This window comes from Sturnira hondurensis, unplaced genomic scaffold (assembly GCF_014824575.4).
Source record: "Sturnira hondurensis isolate 20B ecotype Veracruz unplaced genomic scaffold, ASM1482457v3 Scaffold0015056, whole genome shotgun sequence".
Taxonomy (NCBI): domain Eukaryota; kingdom Metazoa; phylum Chordata; class Mammalia; order Chiroptera; family Phyllostomidae; genus Sturnira; species Sturnira hondurensis.
The window spans coordinates 1,302,591-1,318,223 of NW_028087687.1; the positions used below are offsets into that span (position 1 = coordinate 1,302,591).

At 42.8% G+C, this 15,633-nt stretch overlaps 1 protein-coding gene across 14 annotated transcripts in view; it reads left to right on the forward strand.

Annotated features, from left to right (window-relative positions):
• APBB2 (amyloid beta precursor protein binding family B member 2) overlaps positions 1-15,633 on the forward strand; it is a 321,139-nt gene that overhangs the window by 21,554 nt on the left and 283,952 nt on the right. The window lies entirely within an intron of this gene.

Consider the following 15,633-nt stretch of genomic DNA (forward strand, 5'->3'; position numbering starts at 1 on the left):
ACCCTCTCATCCACTTTTGCACTTTGTCTTTGCAGTAGGATTTGGCTTATAAAAATGGTTAAAGTAGGAACAGATAAAATTCATGTCACAGAAGCGAGGAAGAGTACTATCTATTTAAGGATCTTTCAGTTTAGATTTAAAAGTCTTGATTGTTAAAAATAGCTCTTAGATGACACTTTGCAGCTTAAGAATAGGCATGTTTGTACCCAAATACATATATTCCTCATTTAATTCTTACAACAGCCGTGTTCAGTAGGTAGTGTTACATTATCCTCTTTTTGCGAGTAAGGATATGAGGTCTCTCAGGAGCTGAATGACTCGCCCAGGGTCACACGGACGGCGCTTGACGATTTGGTGCGCATAGCCAAGCCTTCGGACTTCACAGCCTGTGGTCGTCATACTCAGTTTCATCCGTTTTGCGTATGGCTTCTGCAGACAAGATCTGAACTTAAGAATCACTCGTTTATTTTTCCCAAATTGAAATCCCCTTATTGTCTTTCCTCATGTTATAAAAATGGCCGAGGTTTTAGTAGAAAACACAATAATATAAAACAAAGTCTAAAAAATTTTTTAATTTCACCTGAAATAGATAGGTTTTTCTTTTTACTATCACAGAAACTGAAGGACTGCTGCCTTCTATTACCCGAGATTCTCTTTTGTATCATCTTGTCTTTACATCATCAAGAAACCAAATTGTCCCTGAAGCCCATAGCCTGACCTGACTTCATGTCTGGGCGGTGGTTGTTTGAATGCTAACATTTGAAATAAGTGAGAAGACGTGACACCAAATCGCAATCGCACGTTGATGATTACTATGCATGTGCAGAAGCCATGGATTTTATTGATAAAATTAGGTAGTTTCTATGTACCTGAAGTATCAGCTTGCCTTTGCAATAATTTTCAGAGGAATGTATAGTGCAGTCAGGTGCATGGGGTTGAGAGTCCGAATGGCCAGAGTTCCGGTGCTGGCTTCTTTGCTTCCTTTTGTATACCCTGAGCTCAGGTTTCTCCATTTCTTGGAGCCTCAGTTTTCTCATCTGTCTAATTGGAATAATACCACCTGGTAGGGTTGCTATCAGGGTGTGGGATCAGGCCAGCACAAAGACATTGTTTTTATTTTAGTAATAGTATGATGGTCCTTTTTTATGGCCACCAGTAATTTTTTTCCAAGTGAAGTGGAGAGCTGAACTTCAGCGGTGACAACAGCGTCTCATTCGGATTGCACAGAGGCTTCATTTACTTGGTGAGTGGTGCAGGTGCTGGCAGAGTAGTGAAAGAAAGCACATTGTACTTTGGAACTTCTTGGATTCTGCTTTGTGGCCATCGGCAGCAGAGACCTGAAGCCCTCGGTTGCAAAGTGAACGTGTGTGTGCGCACACAGCCCCGTGAAGTCAGGTGCATACCAGACAAATGAGTAACATGCTAATTATGATCCTACCTTGGAAGAAAGCTGGTAGAATTGTAGCTTCAGGCAGCGTGTAAGACCTAGCTTTTTAAGTTGGCAAAATAATGATTACTATTTTTAGTTTAATTTCTACCCTTTAAAAATGTAGGATACTCCTTGCTACTCCTGGGTGGTTTTATGTATTCTAATTAATGTTATCTCACTGCATGTGTGCCCTGCATTTGCTGCTTTAGCAAAGGATGTCATTTCAGAAGGTTGATGAAATTAGATAGGTCTACTGGGAAGACTCTGTTGTTCATATTTATGGTTATAAAATATTTCAGGTACCTCTGCGTATGACATTCCTATGCTGGAAACTCGGAGGCAGTGTTGTGATTCCGTCAGTCTGAGTGTGGCTCAGACCACGCAGCCATAGGAGCCCCAGTGGGGATTGGTTTTGCTGTGTTTGGTGTTAACGTGTCTTTACGTTTTCCCCCCAGTCTTTCCTCGTGCAGTCGTAGGAACCCACAGTGGTTCTGTAAACCAAACGTGCACAACTCCCCTCCCCCCAGAGTTACTGCTTTATAGTCAGACGTCCTATAGTCTCCACTCACCTGGCACGTGGTACATCCCCAGGTGGAAATGAGCTGTATTTGCGTCTGAGTGAGTAGCCAACTGTAGAGCATGGGAAACAATATATATTTATTATACTTTATCGATTATGCCATTACAGTTTTCCTGATTTTTCTCCCTTAGCCCCCCTTTCCACCCAGCACCGCCCACTCTCTCAGGCGATCCCCCCACCATTGTTCATGTCCATGGGTCATGCCTGTAAGTCCTTTGGCTGCTCCATTTCCTATACTGTACTTACATCCCCGTGGCTATTCTGTAACTACCTACGTGCCCTTCTTAACCCCCTCACCTCTTCACCCGTTCCCCCACATCCCCTTCCCCTCTGGCAGGCATTAAACACTCTCTGTATCCATGATTTTGTTTCTGTTCTTCTTGTTTGCTTAGTTTATTTTTTAGATTCATTTGTTGATAGATATGTACTTATTGCCATTTCATTCTTCATAGTTTTAATCTTCTTTTCTTAAATCAGTCCCTTCAATATCTCATATAATAATGGTTTGGTGATGATGAACTCCTTTGTTTCTTCTTGTCTGGGAAGTTCTTTATCTGCCCTCCCATTCTAAACAAAAGCTTTGCTGGGTAGAGTAATCTTGGATGTAGGTCCTTGCTTTTCATGACTTTGAATATTTGTTGGCAAAATAATGACTGCTATTTTTTTTTTTGAGTTTAATTTCTACCCTTCTAGTCTGTGAAATTTCTTAGAGAAATCAGCTGACAGTCTTATGGGAACTTCCCTGTAGGTAACTGACTTCTTTTTTCTTGCTGCTTTTAAGATTCTCTCTTTATCTTTAACCTTGGCATTTTCATTATGACGTGGCTTGGAATGGACCTCTTTGCTTATCTTGTTTGGGGCTCTCTGTGCTTCCTGGATTATAGAGCATAGAAAATATATTTTAACTCATTTGCCAGAGCAACACAATTATAGTATTGCAATAAAGTGAAAGACAATTCTCCAAGAAAGAAAAAATATTTGAGTGAGGCTTGAAATAAGGCATAATCAATAAACAGAAAAGATATAATAAGCTGTTTGTTATGATAAAATGCAGCACAGTTTCTTGTTACTAGGAGTTAAGAAGTAACATGTCACAAAGCTATTGACAAGTAATTACGTAGTATCTTCCCTTCCTTGAAGGTTAGGATACTGAAACTCTCTCTTGGTGGTAGAACTTGAGGTTGCAAAATTTAAAATCCCAGGAAGGGGGGAACAGTTAGGAGTGTCAAGGTAATAAGTGAATCTTAGAAACTTTCTTTGTATGCATTTTTTTGTTTCCCTAAAATCAAACAGCGAAATGTTTGAAACCTCACACAGTTTCATTGTAATGGTGTTGTTCCTTTTGCTATGTAACATATAATGACCATATTAAGGGGCTTTTGTTTTATCCAGGGGCTAGTTTCCAAATAGTGTCTTTTCCTCCCTCCCTCCATCCCTCCCTTCCTTCTTTTCTTCCTTCTGATATTTCCATTCAGTTATTTCCCGTTTTATACCAGGTGCTATTTTAGGCTTTGGGGACACATCAAAACAAAGTCTTTGTCCTCAATAAGATTATATTCTAGTTGGGGGGTATAGGTAAGGGCTTAGGTTTGGGGTCTCCAGAAGCATACACTAGGGTGGAGTTCGGGAAGCAGAGGTTTATTTGGCATCACTACTGTGACCAGCAGGAGACAGGACTGGGCGGAGGAAGAAGTATGACCTGCGCTGCAGATTTGCCGAGGCCTGCACCAAGCCACCGGGGAGCCCTGGAGGGAGCATCCGCTGTCAGGACTGGAATGAAGGAAGCAGAGCCATGGCGATAATCTGGGCAGGAGATGGTGGTAGAGGGGGCGGCAGTGAGAGGTTCTGGAATTGGGAGTTAAGGAGGTGGGCGGAGAACCCAAAGAGAGGAAAGGGGGCTCTCAGAAGGCAAGCACTAGATGTGTTTCAAGACAGAGTAATCACCCCGTAGGACGAGGTTTGGACGGACTCCTGGCTTTGGCAGCGTTGGGGCCCTTGACAAAAGCGGTTCTGCTAGAACAGCGGGACGAAAGTCTGACTGCAGTGAACCCAACGAGAGGGGAGAAGGCAGAGACTGCAGACACGGGTGGCTCCTGAGTTTATGGCTAGACCTTTGACTGGTTTGCCGAGGACCTGTGGTCATCCCTGAGGTGTCGGGTAACTGGGATGCCAGCGATGGGAAACCTTTACACGACCATCTTAGGATGGAGGCCAGGGGCATCTTAGACTCCCCTTTCTTGTCTTTCACAGGGTTGTCCAACTTTCACTCTGCCCAGTGGTGGTCACTTTGTGCCCAAGTGTGTGATGTCAGCCCCTCGAAGACACATTTTAGCTCCTGTCCTTCTAACAGGATAGTACGCTGATACGAGTTTTTTCACTTCTTTTCTTTTTTTTTAAACAGCTTTATTGGACAGGGCCATCCAGCTTTAAGCAGAGTTCAGTGTTGTGGGAGGGGCTGACTACATTAGGGTAGCTCTTAGATACTTGTCTGGGGAAGGAGGACTCCTTGAAAAGTCAAAACACAGAAGCACCTTGGAAACACTGACTTCCTGCAGGTGAGTCAGGGAGAGTTAGGGGTATATAGGATTAGGCTCACAGGAAGAAGCATTCGTCCTAAAAGGAAATTTATCTGGGATTTACTTGCTTGAATAAAGAAAATGAAGAAATTATACATAACTAGCTCTCAGGATAATTTACATCCAAAAACAATTTTAGCTGCACTTCAATTTCTTTTTTTTTTTTAAATTTTATTTATTTACTTATCTTTAGAGGGGAAGGAGAGAGGGAGAGAAACATCAATGTATGGTTCCCTTTCATGCGTCCCCTGCTGGGAGTTGGTCTGCAGGGAACCCGCCTGCAACCCAGGCATGTGCCCTGACTGGGAATCAAACCGCGATCCTCTGGTTCGCAGGCCTGCACCCAATCCACTGAGCTACACCAGCCAGGGCTGCACTTCAATTTCTTTATTCACATATCTTAAAATCCAAAATTAAGAGCAGAGTATGAGAAGCAGACTTGAGTTTCACCTCCTCTCACTCCCCCAGTCTGTCTCGGTAAGGGAGCGGGAGACCCAGAAGGGCAACTGAATATAGGGGGATGGGAGAAAAGGGCTTTGAGGTGTATCCTGCCCCTGCCCCTGAATGCTTGGCGAAACCATTTAGAGAGAGCTCTGGACGCTTGCTGGAATTGGATGTGGGTGAAGGCGTGAATTTAAACTTTTAGGGAGACTGGTACGGTTTTGGAACCAAAGGAGATATTGAATACTTGGTTTCTACAAGGCCATTTTAAGTCTGAATAGTTTTTGAACATAAATGATAGAACTAAATTTGATCTTCAATGTCCTTCCTTCTTTTTTTTTTTTTTTTGAAGAGGGCACCATTTAAGAGCGCATCTATTCTATTAACTCAGAGAATTCATTTGACCAAATGGGATTATTTCCATGAGATGAATGGGGCTCTTTCTTTCGGGGGTTTATTCCCTTCCACCGAGTTCACAGGGGGGAAAAAGGAAGTGGAATTAAACTGCCCTAAGAAAAGAGCTTCATATTTTACAAAAAGCACACTTTTCCTGATGATGCTCCTTGAGGGTGGTTATGGCTTCTCTGCAGGATTTATAAATCACTCCCTCGTAGATGACGAAGGTTTGGCAACAGCAGCGCCGTCAGGAGAGCTTACAGGGGACGGGCGGGGGAGGGCCACATTCGTTCCATTGGAAGATACCAGAAAACATCTAGGCAAGTTTAACTCGACTGCTGAAGACCCTCAAGCAAGCAAACAAGCACAGCCACACCATCCTGTAGGTTTGCCAAGGCTGATTCGAGCCCCCCGGGACCACGTGGTTGGAAAGCAGTTGTGTCTGTGTGTGTAGGAGATGTGAGCTGGCAGACAGACGTTCGTCACAGACTCAAACCTTTGCCCACACACACCAATGATTTCTCAGGTTTCTGTCCCTTCTGAGCATTATTTTGTTCTTGCAGCTGTCCTCTTGTCTTATCTGAGACTGGCTTCTTACATTCCACACTGAAATTTGGGTAGGGAAGAAAGAGGAGGATTAGTTAGGTATTGTCTTTAATAAATCTGTAACGCATTAACATATTATCAAATGCTGTTTTGTGTGCTTTCCCTCAAGACTGTAAAATATTGTCATTTCCAAGATAAGGCAAATTCCCAGGCTGCTGTCTTCCTTTCTTCCGAATTCATATATAATCTAGCATTATTAACCCTTTGTAGCTCTTTTTCATGGCAGTATGTCTGCTATGGGAAATTTTAAATAAAGTCAGCTGTGTTAAATATTCATAGAATCAATTTTCACTTGTTTAAAGTCTTGGGTGATTTATCTTCAGGGAATGTTAATACGGCAGTAATTCTGCATTGCATTTCTTGCACCACTGTTTAATTGATACTATATTTCATGAGGATTATTGCAGGTTTATTGCTGTTGTATTTAGAGTTGTGGTTCTGTGCTAGTAATTCAGAGGACGAGAACCCCTGAATCTGTCATTGCGGTTTTTAATTGTGCGTGCTTCTGAGCTGGCAGGTTGGAGAAGGGCTGGTATAGAACCGAGGGGCAAAATCCATTTTGGTGGAGCAGACTTGGGGATAGTTTGCTTGAGGAGTCATTGGATGAGTCTCTGTATTTTTTTTTATCAGGGTAGATAAATTTAATCTGTATTCCTTTTTAAACTGATGTAAAGTTTGATGTATATATTTGTCTCGTTGGGTATTAGTGTTTGCTTTACTTCTCAGTTGAGGCACCGGGGACATTTCAGGCTGTGTGAGTGACAGCAATTATGTTGCTTTTTAAGTCTGGTTCATTCACCTTGTTACTCTTTTCTGGAAACTTACATATAGGGTCTGGCACAAGTAACGCCCCTTTTTTATTACAGAATCTTTTATTACCAAATCATAAGCACGTAATTCTGTAACATACCAGTATCACACTCAAGCCCACTGCATGGCATGTTAGGTAAAATGCTCCAATCTGTCCGTCTCGTGCAAGACAGGCACGTACCCTGCCAACCACACTCAGGCAGGCCGTACTTCTGCCGCACCCTGCGGTTGCTGAGACCACTGGTCTCCCAACTGTGCAGTCTCAGTGGACTGTCGCATCGTCTGCTGCTCCACAGGTGCTCGCTGTTGTATGGAAAGAATATATACACGTCCCCCACCATGAAAAACTTTTGTTGACTGAATAAACAGATGTCCATTCAACATATGGGACAGGGGTGGGCCCTGAAGGAAGAAGGAGGTATTGCCCATCAAGCACAGTCCTTAACAAACATTTGTTTATCTATTGAATGAATGGAATGAATGAAAAGTGGGAAAAGAGGTAGGAGGCAGTACTGGGTGGGTGGAAGGGAGAAATAAAAACTGCAGAAGCTGAAAAGTTCAAGGGATGGCTCATACCTGAGTATTTTGTATTGGATTTAACTCAGGCACCAGAATGTTCTAGAAGGAAATCCAGACTAAAAGTTAACACACTTTGGTTCTTTGCCACTTGCTAGGAATGTGACCCTGGGTGACTCAGGGAATTTTTAGACCTTGGTTTTTCTCCTTTGCCCTACCTTCCCCCAAGGCTTACTGTGAGTCTTGATGAGAAAATTTATACGAGGGTGTTTTGCACACTGTGAAGGGTCATGCATATGAGGTGGTGGTGTGAACCTTGATGGATGATGGGGTCCATTCATCCATGAAATAGTCACTGAGCACCTACAGCAAGTCACGACCTGTGACAGACAGTCCGGGATAAAACACAGGCCTGCCTCTTGGGCTTTCATTCTAGTGGGCGAGGGAGGTATTACCCAAACAATCCCTCAAATATGTAATTGCACACTGTTAGGAGTACCGTGAAGTACAGAGTGCTTGAGGCTCGTTCTAGTCTAGGCAGCGGTGGGGCCTGCTTCCGGGTTTGGGGTTTATCTTGTGCTTATGTGGAGTCTTTAAAGGTTCTTGTAGGAAGTGACTTAAACCTGCATTGCTTTAGTAGATTTAATCTAGTGGCTACACATAGGATAGGCTGATGAAAGATAGGAATCTGGGAAATAGTTAAATGAAGCTACTGTGATATAGACCCTATGTCTGTCTTATGACATATTTGTCATATCTATTCTTGGAATTGTTTAAATTGTTTCCATATTTTGAATGTTTAATGTTGATATTTTGATGTGAGGTTTTTTTAGGAGCTTGATGTGTATTTGGTTTTTCATTTAGTATATTAGTGAACATCTATTTTCAGGTAAATGTGAAGTTGCCATAGAATGTGAGCAAGCACTTACTACACTGGTTCTTCTCTGTGCCGGGGGACTGCGCTTAGTGCTGTATAAATATTAACTCCGATTAACTTTCTGTGACCACGCGAGGTGTGGAGACCGCCTCATCCTCACTCTACAGGCGAGGACACTGAAGCCCGCCCAGAGCTGTGCCTCTGGTGAGTGGGACTCCCACCCAGGGCACCCCGTGCCCAGTGTGTGTTCTTAATGACTTCACTCTCATCTCTTCACTGAAAAGAATGAATTCAGCATTCCGTGAGAGCAGATACAGATGCCAATAAAGCAATCTGGAAGTAACCTCTTGAATCCCTTCATCTCAATATATTTCCTTCTTGTTTTTTAAAATAAAATTTTGTTAATTACAAACTCAGGAAGAAAACCTATTTTAAGTCCAAATAGTTTTAAAAGTTCTATTGTAGTTTTATGTATTTTGCCATGAAAAGTTATAAAAACTTAGTAGTTCGTCCTTGGCATTGCTGTCTGGGTTGCAGACCTCTCGGCTTTTCCTTTGCTTCGTAACCGGCATAGCTGTCAGCTGAGCCAGCGAGTGTCTGGGTGGGTCATTAGGGTGGTGGGCCTTACTGTTTGCCTCCTGCCCATCACTACCTGTAAGAGCTTAAGTTCAGGGTCAGTTGTGTATTTACTCCCAGGGCAGTAGAGTCTTAGTGTGGAGCATTTGCAGTATGCACATTGGCTGACTCCGACTTCATAGACGGAGACCCCAAAATCAAGATGAGACGCTTCCACAGGGCTCCGGTGCTAATTACAGGTAGAGCCAGAGTGGAGAGCAGGACTTAAAATGTTAGCCTCGTATCTCCCACAGCTGGCGTAGGCCTTACAGGTGGAGGGTGGCAGGGCATGCCACCAAAATATGACTTAGGAGTTCAGGATGTGCCAGTTCGCAAGACGTCACTGTCATGTATTGGTTATTTTGAGCGGTGGACACTTGAAGAACAGCAACTGAAGGGAAAGGCTTGACCTCTCCTCATCTGCCCAAAGACAGATCCTCCAAAAGGAAGTCGGTTGCCACGGGCCCCTCCCTGGGAGTGTCATCCACCAGGGAAGACTGACTCTTACCCTGGGGAAGGAGACGAGAAGTGGACGCCACACCCAGACACACTTGTCACAGCCTGCCATCCGTCCCATCTGTTCTCTTGAGGCCCCATTTATCTTTCCTAAAAATCAATTAATCTGCCCTAAGAGGTGTACATCTTCTTTCCCCTTCCCCTGTTAAGCTTGAAGTCTAAACCACCTCTTTGAGTCACTCATTTCGCCTGGTATTTCCCATGTATACATGAGTTATACATGTCAATAAACTTCTGTTTAGTCTTATCTCGTTAATCTGTCTCTTATTTCAGGGATCTCAACAAAGAATTCAGAAAGGTAGAGGGAAAATTATTTTCCTTTCCCTGCACTTGTTTCCATGCCTTTCCCTTGCATGTTTTTTCCATTCTATTTCATTTAAACAATAATGGACAGTGAAATTTTGTGTTAATTTAGGTAAGTCCCAATGCTGTGAAGTAAAGACAGGATGTATGCTGGTTGTTAGTTCAAAATGAGTCTGTGTTCAAATTATTTCAGTATAAGTATTAATAAAACATTGAAATTCTTTTCTATAACGTTACTTTTTATTAACCCAGAATGCTTTATTAAGTGAGACTGCCTGTGATAATTTCCCTCATCACACTATTACACTTTTCATTTGCTGTGCTTATTTTTCCCAACACTAAATTGAAACTTGAATCCTATATTGTGGGCTAGTGTGGATAAGTTGTGGGAAAGTCTGAATTCAGAATGAAACTCATGTCTTTGGATTAGTCCAATTTATGGATCAGAATCACTGACCCTTTTTGTGTTTGTAGCAAGGGAAAATGTTTTACAGTATCTCAAAAAGCGTTTTTTAATATGTTTTTTGATTTGTGCTTTTGTTTCTCGACCTTTCAGCTTTGCCTGGAAAGTTGTCCCCCAGGGTCTCTGCTTCAATTTGGTTGATGGTGTTAACTGCTAAAAGGCACGTTCTCTGTAGGAACTGGGTGTGGATGTAGCATCCCTACGAACGAGACATATGCTTTGCAGTTTCACAGATTGTTTCATTTTCTTTATTTGGTTAGAATCTCTTTTTGGACTCCTTGCGCTTTTTGTGACTGGTGTCTCTTTCCATACATTGGTTTTGTCCCCGTTTCTCCCCTGGTGGTTACACTTCAGGGACAGAGCCAGGGGGCTAGAATCTTTTGAATATTCTGTGCAGAATTTTGTCTGTACAGTAAAAGCTCTCTTATCTGGGATTCTCATGACCAGCAGCTGGTAACTTAAAGTGGAGAAATTTTTAAAAAAATCATACTTACATTTTACACATTTTATTTTAAACTCAAACATAGAAATGTACATCTGTTTGCTACTTTCTGATGTGGGGTCCCACTGTGGTGTCAACATTGGTTTTTGCACTTGAACTACATGTGAGATGCACGGTTTACCCGGTTTTCAGTGTGGGTTGCTTTAAGGTGTTACAAGAACTTTAAGAGACTTGCCAACTATCCTAGTGCAGAATCCACGTGGATTTTTCTGATTTGTCTCGCAGTCCTTTGCCATTTCTTCCACATGTCTAATAGAGTGACAGTTATTTTAGTGTTTTACTTTCATTGAAATTTTCCACATTGTTCAAATATTCAACTTTGTTTCATGGCAACATTAACTTTCTGAGCCATTTGGATGTTGCAACCGTGTCTGATGTCTATACACATTTCTAAATGTCTGTCCCCATTTCCGGGACAGCTGGTGACACACAGTGTGCAGGCTAGCATCTGTCTGTTTCTGAACTACCCTCTGAGAAGCCCTGTGCTCAAGTAGCATGTCCTACTCGTTGTGAGCTGCTAATATGCTCAAACATCAGTCATTGTGCTCTGCAGAGGAAATGGGATGTGTTAGTTAATTTGGCACGGTGGTTAAATGGAGATGAGGTAAGACAACTTCTCCCCTCCCCCCACCCTGGCAGGGGCAAGATTAGTAGCTTTCATGAGACCTAAAGTATCAGGTGTGTGCATATTTGTATGTATAACGTATCTGTTTATCCCGTGATTGTGAGGATATGGATCATGCTTTATTCTGAAGGAGTTCAGGACACGCCACCCCAAAACATGCTGTTTTGGTATATTGATTGTTTTGAACTGAAGGCACTGGAAAAACAGCAAATTCAGTAAGAGGCCTTCTCTGAATTCCTGTTACCTCTCTAAAGACAGGTAAACCTACCTCCCATTGTCGTCAGTCCCCTCCCTGGGAGCTTCATCATTCGGCACAGACTGACCCTTAACACACACGACACCCAGATAGACTTTCTATCAGGCCTCCCATCCGTTCAGCTGAGGTCCCGATCATCTTTCCTAAAGTTCATTTACTCTCCCCTGAGTGGCCTGTAATCCTCCCTCCCCTTCCCGTAGGAAGATGCTCTATACGCTCTCACATCTCACAGCTTTCTTGGGTATATTCACTCCCCCGCCCCAACCCCGTGATGTTCTTGTGCACATAATATTAAAATTAATAAATTTGTATACCTGTTCTTCAGTTAGTCTGTCTCTTGTCAGTTTATTTCATAAAGCCAGCTGCCAAACCTAGGAGGGCAGGAGCAAAATCTTTCCTCCCTTATACTGTCTGTCTTTGGATTACCCACTGGGCTCCACATATATCTCTTAGGAATTGCTGCACAGGACAGATAGACTGGAGTGTAGCCATTGGGTGCAGACATCTTATAAAGCCTAATTCTCTAAAGTGTAGTGTCCTGCTAAGGAAACTGTTCATCTTGGGTTCTCGTTTCTCCTCTCTTCAATAGGAATCAGTCTAGTTCTCTGGCCCCTAATGTATTCAGTATTTGGTTTCTCTTTCCTTTGGCTGGAGCATATTTCCTGGGCCCAGGAGAAGTTAGCTGGTGTTACGGTGAAACATATCTTAGAAAAATCATCAATTTTTGTGTTTCAACCCCCCATTTTTATCTTTTAACTAAATTACAACTTCAAGTTGTCCTGTGAACAAGGACGACTTCGGATAACTGTGATTTATCCTACTTGGATTAGTTCATAGTTGAGATAGAAGCAAGTTGTTCATGTTTTTAAAGCAAACAAAATGTTGTCCATAGTTGAAGCTCATTTTCATGGAGGCTCTCAATGGGGTCTTTGGTGTTGGGAGAGGGAGCAGCCGTCCTTGTCCAGGGAACAGCCCGGGTTTTGACAGAGAAGGCGGCAGTGCAGGCTGCAACAGGAAGTGAAAATGCGCTGCCGGCGAGTATGGATTTATCTCAGAGTACGAAGGGGGTAGTGTGTTAATTTTGGAAGCACTTCCTTCCTTGATGTTATACCTTGCAATTTGAACTTTTTCAGTACCCTTAAAATGAGCTGCCTTGGCAGTCACAAACTATCACTTAAAAAAGCGGTGATTTGGCGCCTTTCAGCCAGGCTTTCCTTTGCCTCCATCAGGTAAAGGAGGGAGCAGTAGTAAATTTCAATAGTACTCAGAGCAAAGTCACCTGAATGTAATTCAAATCGCTGTTGTTTATCGAGCACCTACCACATCCATGTGCTTGGCACACTTTATTTTCTTTATACCTTGCAATCATCTGAGGACTCGGGGATCGTTCATCCTGATGTCCGGAGTGCAAAGGACGGCCAGTGTGGGCTGTGGTGGTTTCCAAACCAGACTTAGTCCCTGGCTTCTGCGAATCTAGCGGAGGAGACTAGTAGCCTTACAAATACACGATTAGAAGTGGGTGTGAGTTCTATGAAGAGAAATTACAAGGTGCCATGAAAATGTAAAACAGGGGCACTCATCTTGCCTCCAAGGTTGGTCAAGGAAGGCTTTCCTGATTAAGTGATATTTAAGCTGAAACCTGAGTAGCTGTTGATGAGTGGAAGTTAGCTAAGCTGAAATGTGGGTGTGTAGAGAGGAGGGGAGGTGGGAAGACATTGTAGACAAAGATCACAGTTTGTTCTGTTTTTGAAGTGATGATGAAGGCTGACTCAGGGACTGTGGTGTGCAAGGGGGAGGGATGCTGACGAGGGGTTGGAGCAGTAGGCAGGGAGAAGAACTCCAGGTTACGGCCAGGATTTTGCTCTTTATTTCAAATGCAATGGAAAACTGTCTAAGACTTGGGGAAAGACATGCATAGATTTATGTTTAATAAGTGTAACTCTGAATCTTTATGGGCACAGATCCTCGTGGAGCCTTATGAAAGGGTCACTCAACCTCCTGAACCTTTGCTGAGTTGTATATGCGTTTGGGTCTTGGCCCTTCACCCTTTTGTCCTTCATAGTCCTGTTTATTGAATGAGATTCAAAGTTTACTGCTGACGCTCTCCCCTGCTGTACCTGGTGACTGTACCTAGAATACATCCTTTTTATTGGAGCTGGCTGTGATCTGTGCTAGGAGCTGCAGGGCAACAACATTCTGTGGGGGATACAGGTTTGCAGAATGTTGTTGGGCAGGGTCTACGCACCACCACTGAGGTCTGCTCTTTTCCCCACCGTCGGGGTGTGGTTCTTACACGTTGACTACTTGTGAAATTAATCTCCTCGGTATACCTACAAAGTTGTCAGACTCAGGTTCTCCATGGTTCTCGTTAACTCAAGTCACAAGAGGTTCACGTAACCAAAAATACCAGATGGTTAATGTCAGAGTGAAGACTAGAGCTGGAAAGGGGTCTGGATGCCAGTCCTGGAGGGCAGCCCACGTGGGAAGCCGAAGGAGGATCTGCTCTCGCCCCGTGGCCCGACCTCCGTAGGGAATGTCTCCACAGAGAGGACCGGACCCGTTAGTCCGCCAGGCACTGATAGGCATGGAGTGGCTTCATGCTGTTCCAGCTTCCTCTTGGTTGGTCCACACTATTTCTTGTCTGTTCAAATTATTGTTATTGTTCTTAATTTTTTATTTTGAAATGATTTCAGGCTTTTAGAAAAAGAGCAGGGATAGTACAAAGAATTACCTTACATTTTTCACACAGATTTCCTAAATGTTAATATATAATCACTGCACAGTGATGAATATCAGGAAATAAATGTGGATCTTATAGTATCATGTGAAGACTTTTTAAATTTGACCCGTTAATGTCCCATTAATGGTCTTTCCTGATCTAGGATCCGATCCAGGATTACATGTTCCATTCCGTTGTCATAGTTCCTTAGTCTTGTTAATGTGGAGCATGCCATGGCCTTTCTTTGTCCCTCGTGACTGTGACACTCCTACAGGGTACCAGGCAGTTATTTTGTAGCCCCTGAATTTGGGTGTGTCAGTTATTTCCTTGTGACTGCATTTTTGGTCCAGAACATTGTGGAAGTGGTGCTGTGTGCTTCTCAGGACATCCTGTCACTCTTCTCTGCTTTTAACCATGTTGTAATTTACTTGTTCTTCCTTCCGAATGGCTATCAGGTAGTGAGCTAGGCTTGAAATGCTGGCCTCCGAGACCATGTCTGGGGCTGCACAGCTTGAGAACCACCGGCTCTCATTCTAAGTGACCTTGGTGCCTGCGTGCTTATAAATGCAATTGTAGGGATTGAGGTTACACGGCTGTAACAAGGTTGGCATCTGGATAGCCTAGGGTTATTTATAGAATTGTATGTTCATTTTAAAAATTATTATAAAGATAGAAAAGACATAGAAAGTTTCTAAGTACTCAGACTTCTGGGGAAAAATGTCCCTGGACCCCACAGTGAGGGAAACTTTGGAGGGGGCTTCCTAATTACCTCAGTCACTGGAGAGTGTACCATTTTATTAAGGAATTGGGAGTTCCTGGCCTTGAACTGATTATGTAGCGTGGATACTTTTCCCCAAAGACTATTCAACTCTCTTATTATACATGGACTTTTACCGTAGAGTAACTTCATTCTGTTTTAGGATTGTTTAAGGTTAATAAGACTAATCAACATTTTTCTTAACAAAGTTCATTCTTTATTCTTTCTTTAATTCTGCCCCTTTACAGTTTTTATCTTTAAAAAAACCCACAGTAATATTTCCTTTTCCTTTTTTCTACTCTTTTCATTTTTGGCTTTTCACCCTGGTAAAGTACTATAAAAATGTCAGCTAAATTTTAGCATAAATACACTGAAAGCCAGCCGTTGAAATGATTGCAGTTTAGAAAAAATGTTAGATGGAGACGCTTGGGAAGAAAGGTTTTACCATACCGCAGGCTGCTGCTTTGAAATAACTCATGTTTCTTTCCCACCTCGAAATTGTCATTTTTCCAATTCTCCTTTTTGGAAGCTTAAGTATGCAAAGCTTTGACAACGGTTTAGGAAACTGAAATCACTACCCACTGTGTGTGACATTTGCTTGAAGATAACTCTTTTGGTAGAAGTGGGTGAGGCGATGAAATGCTTG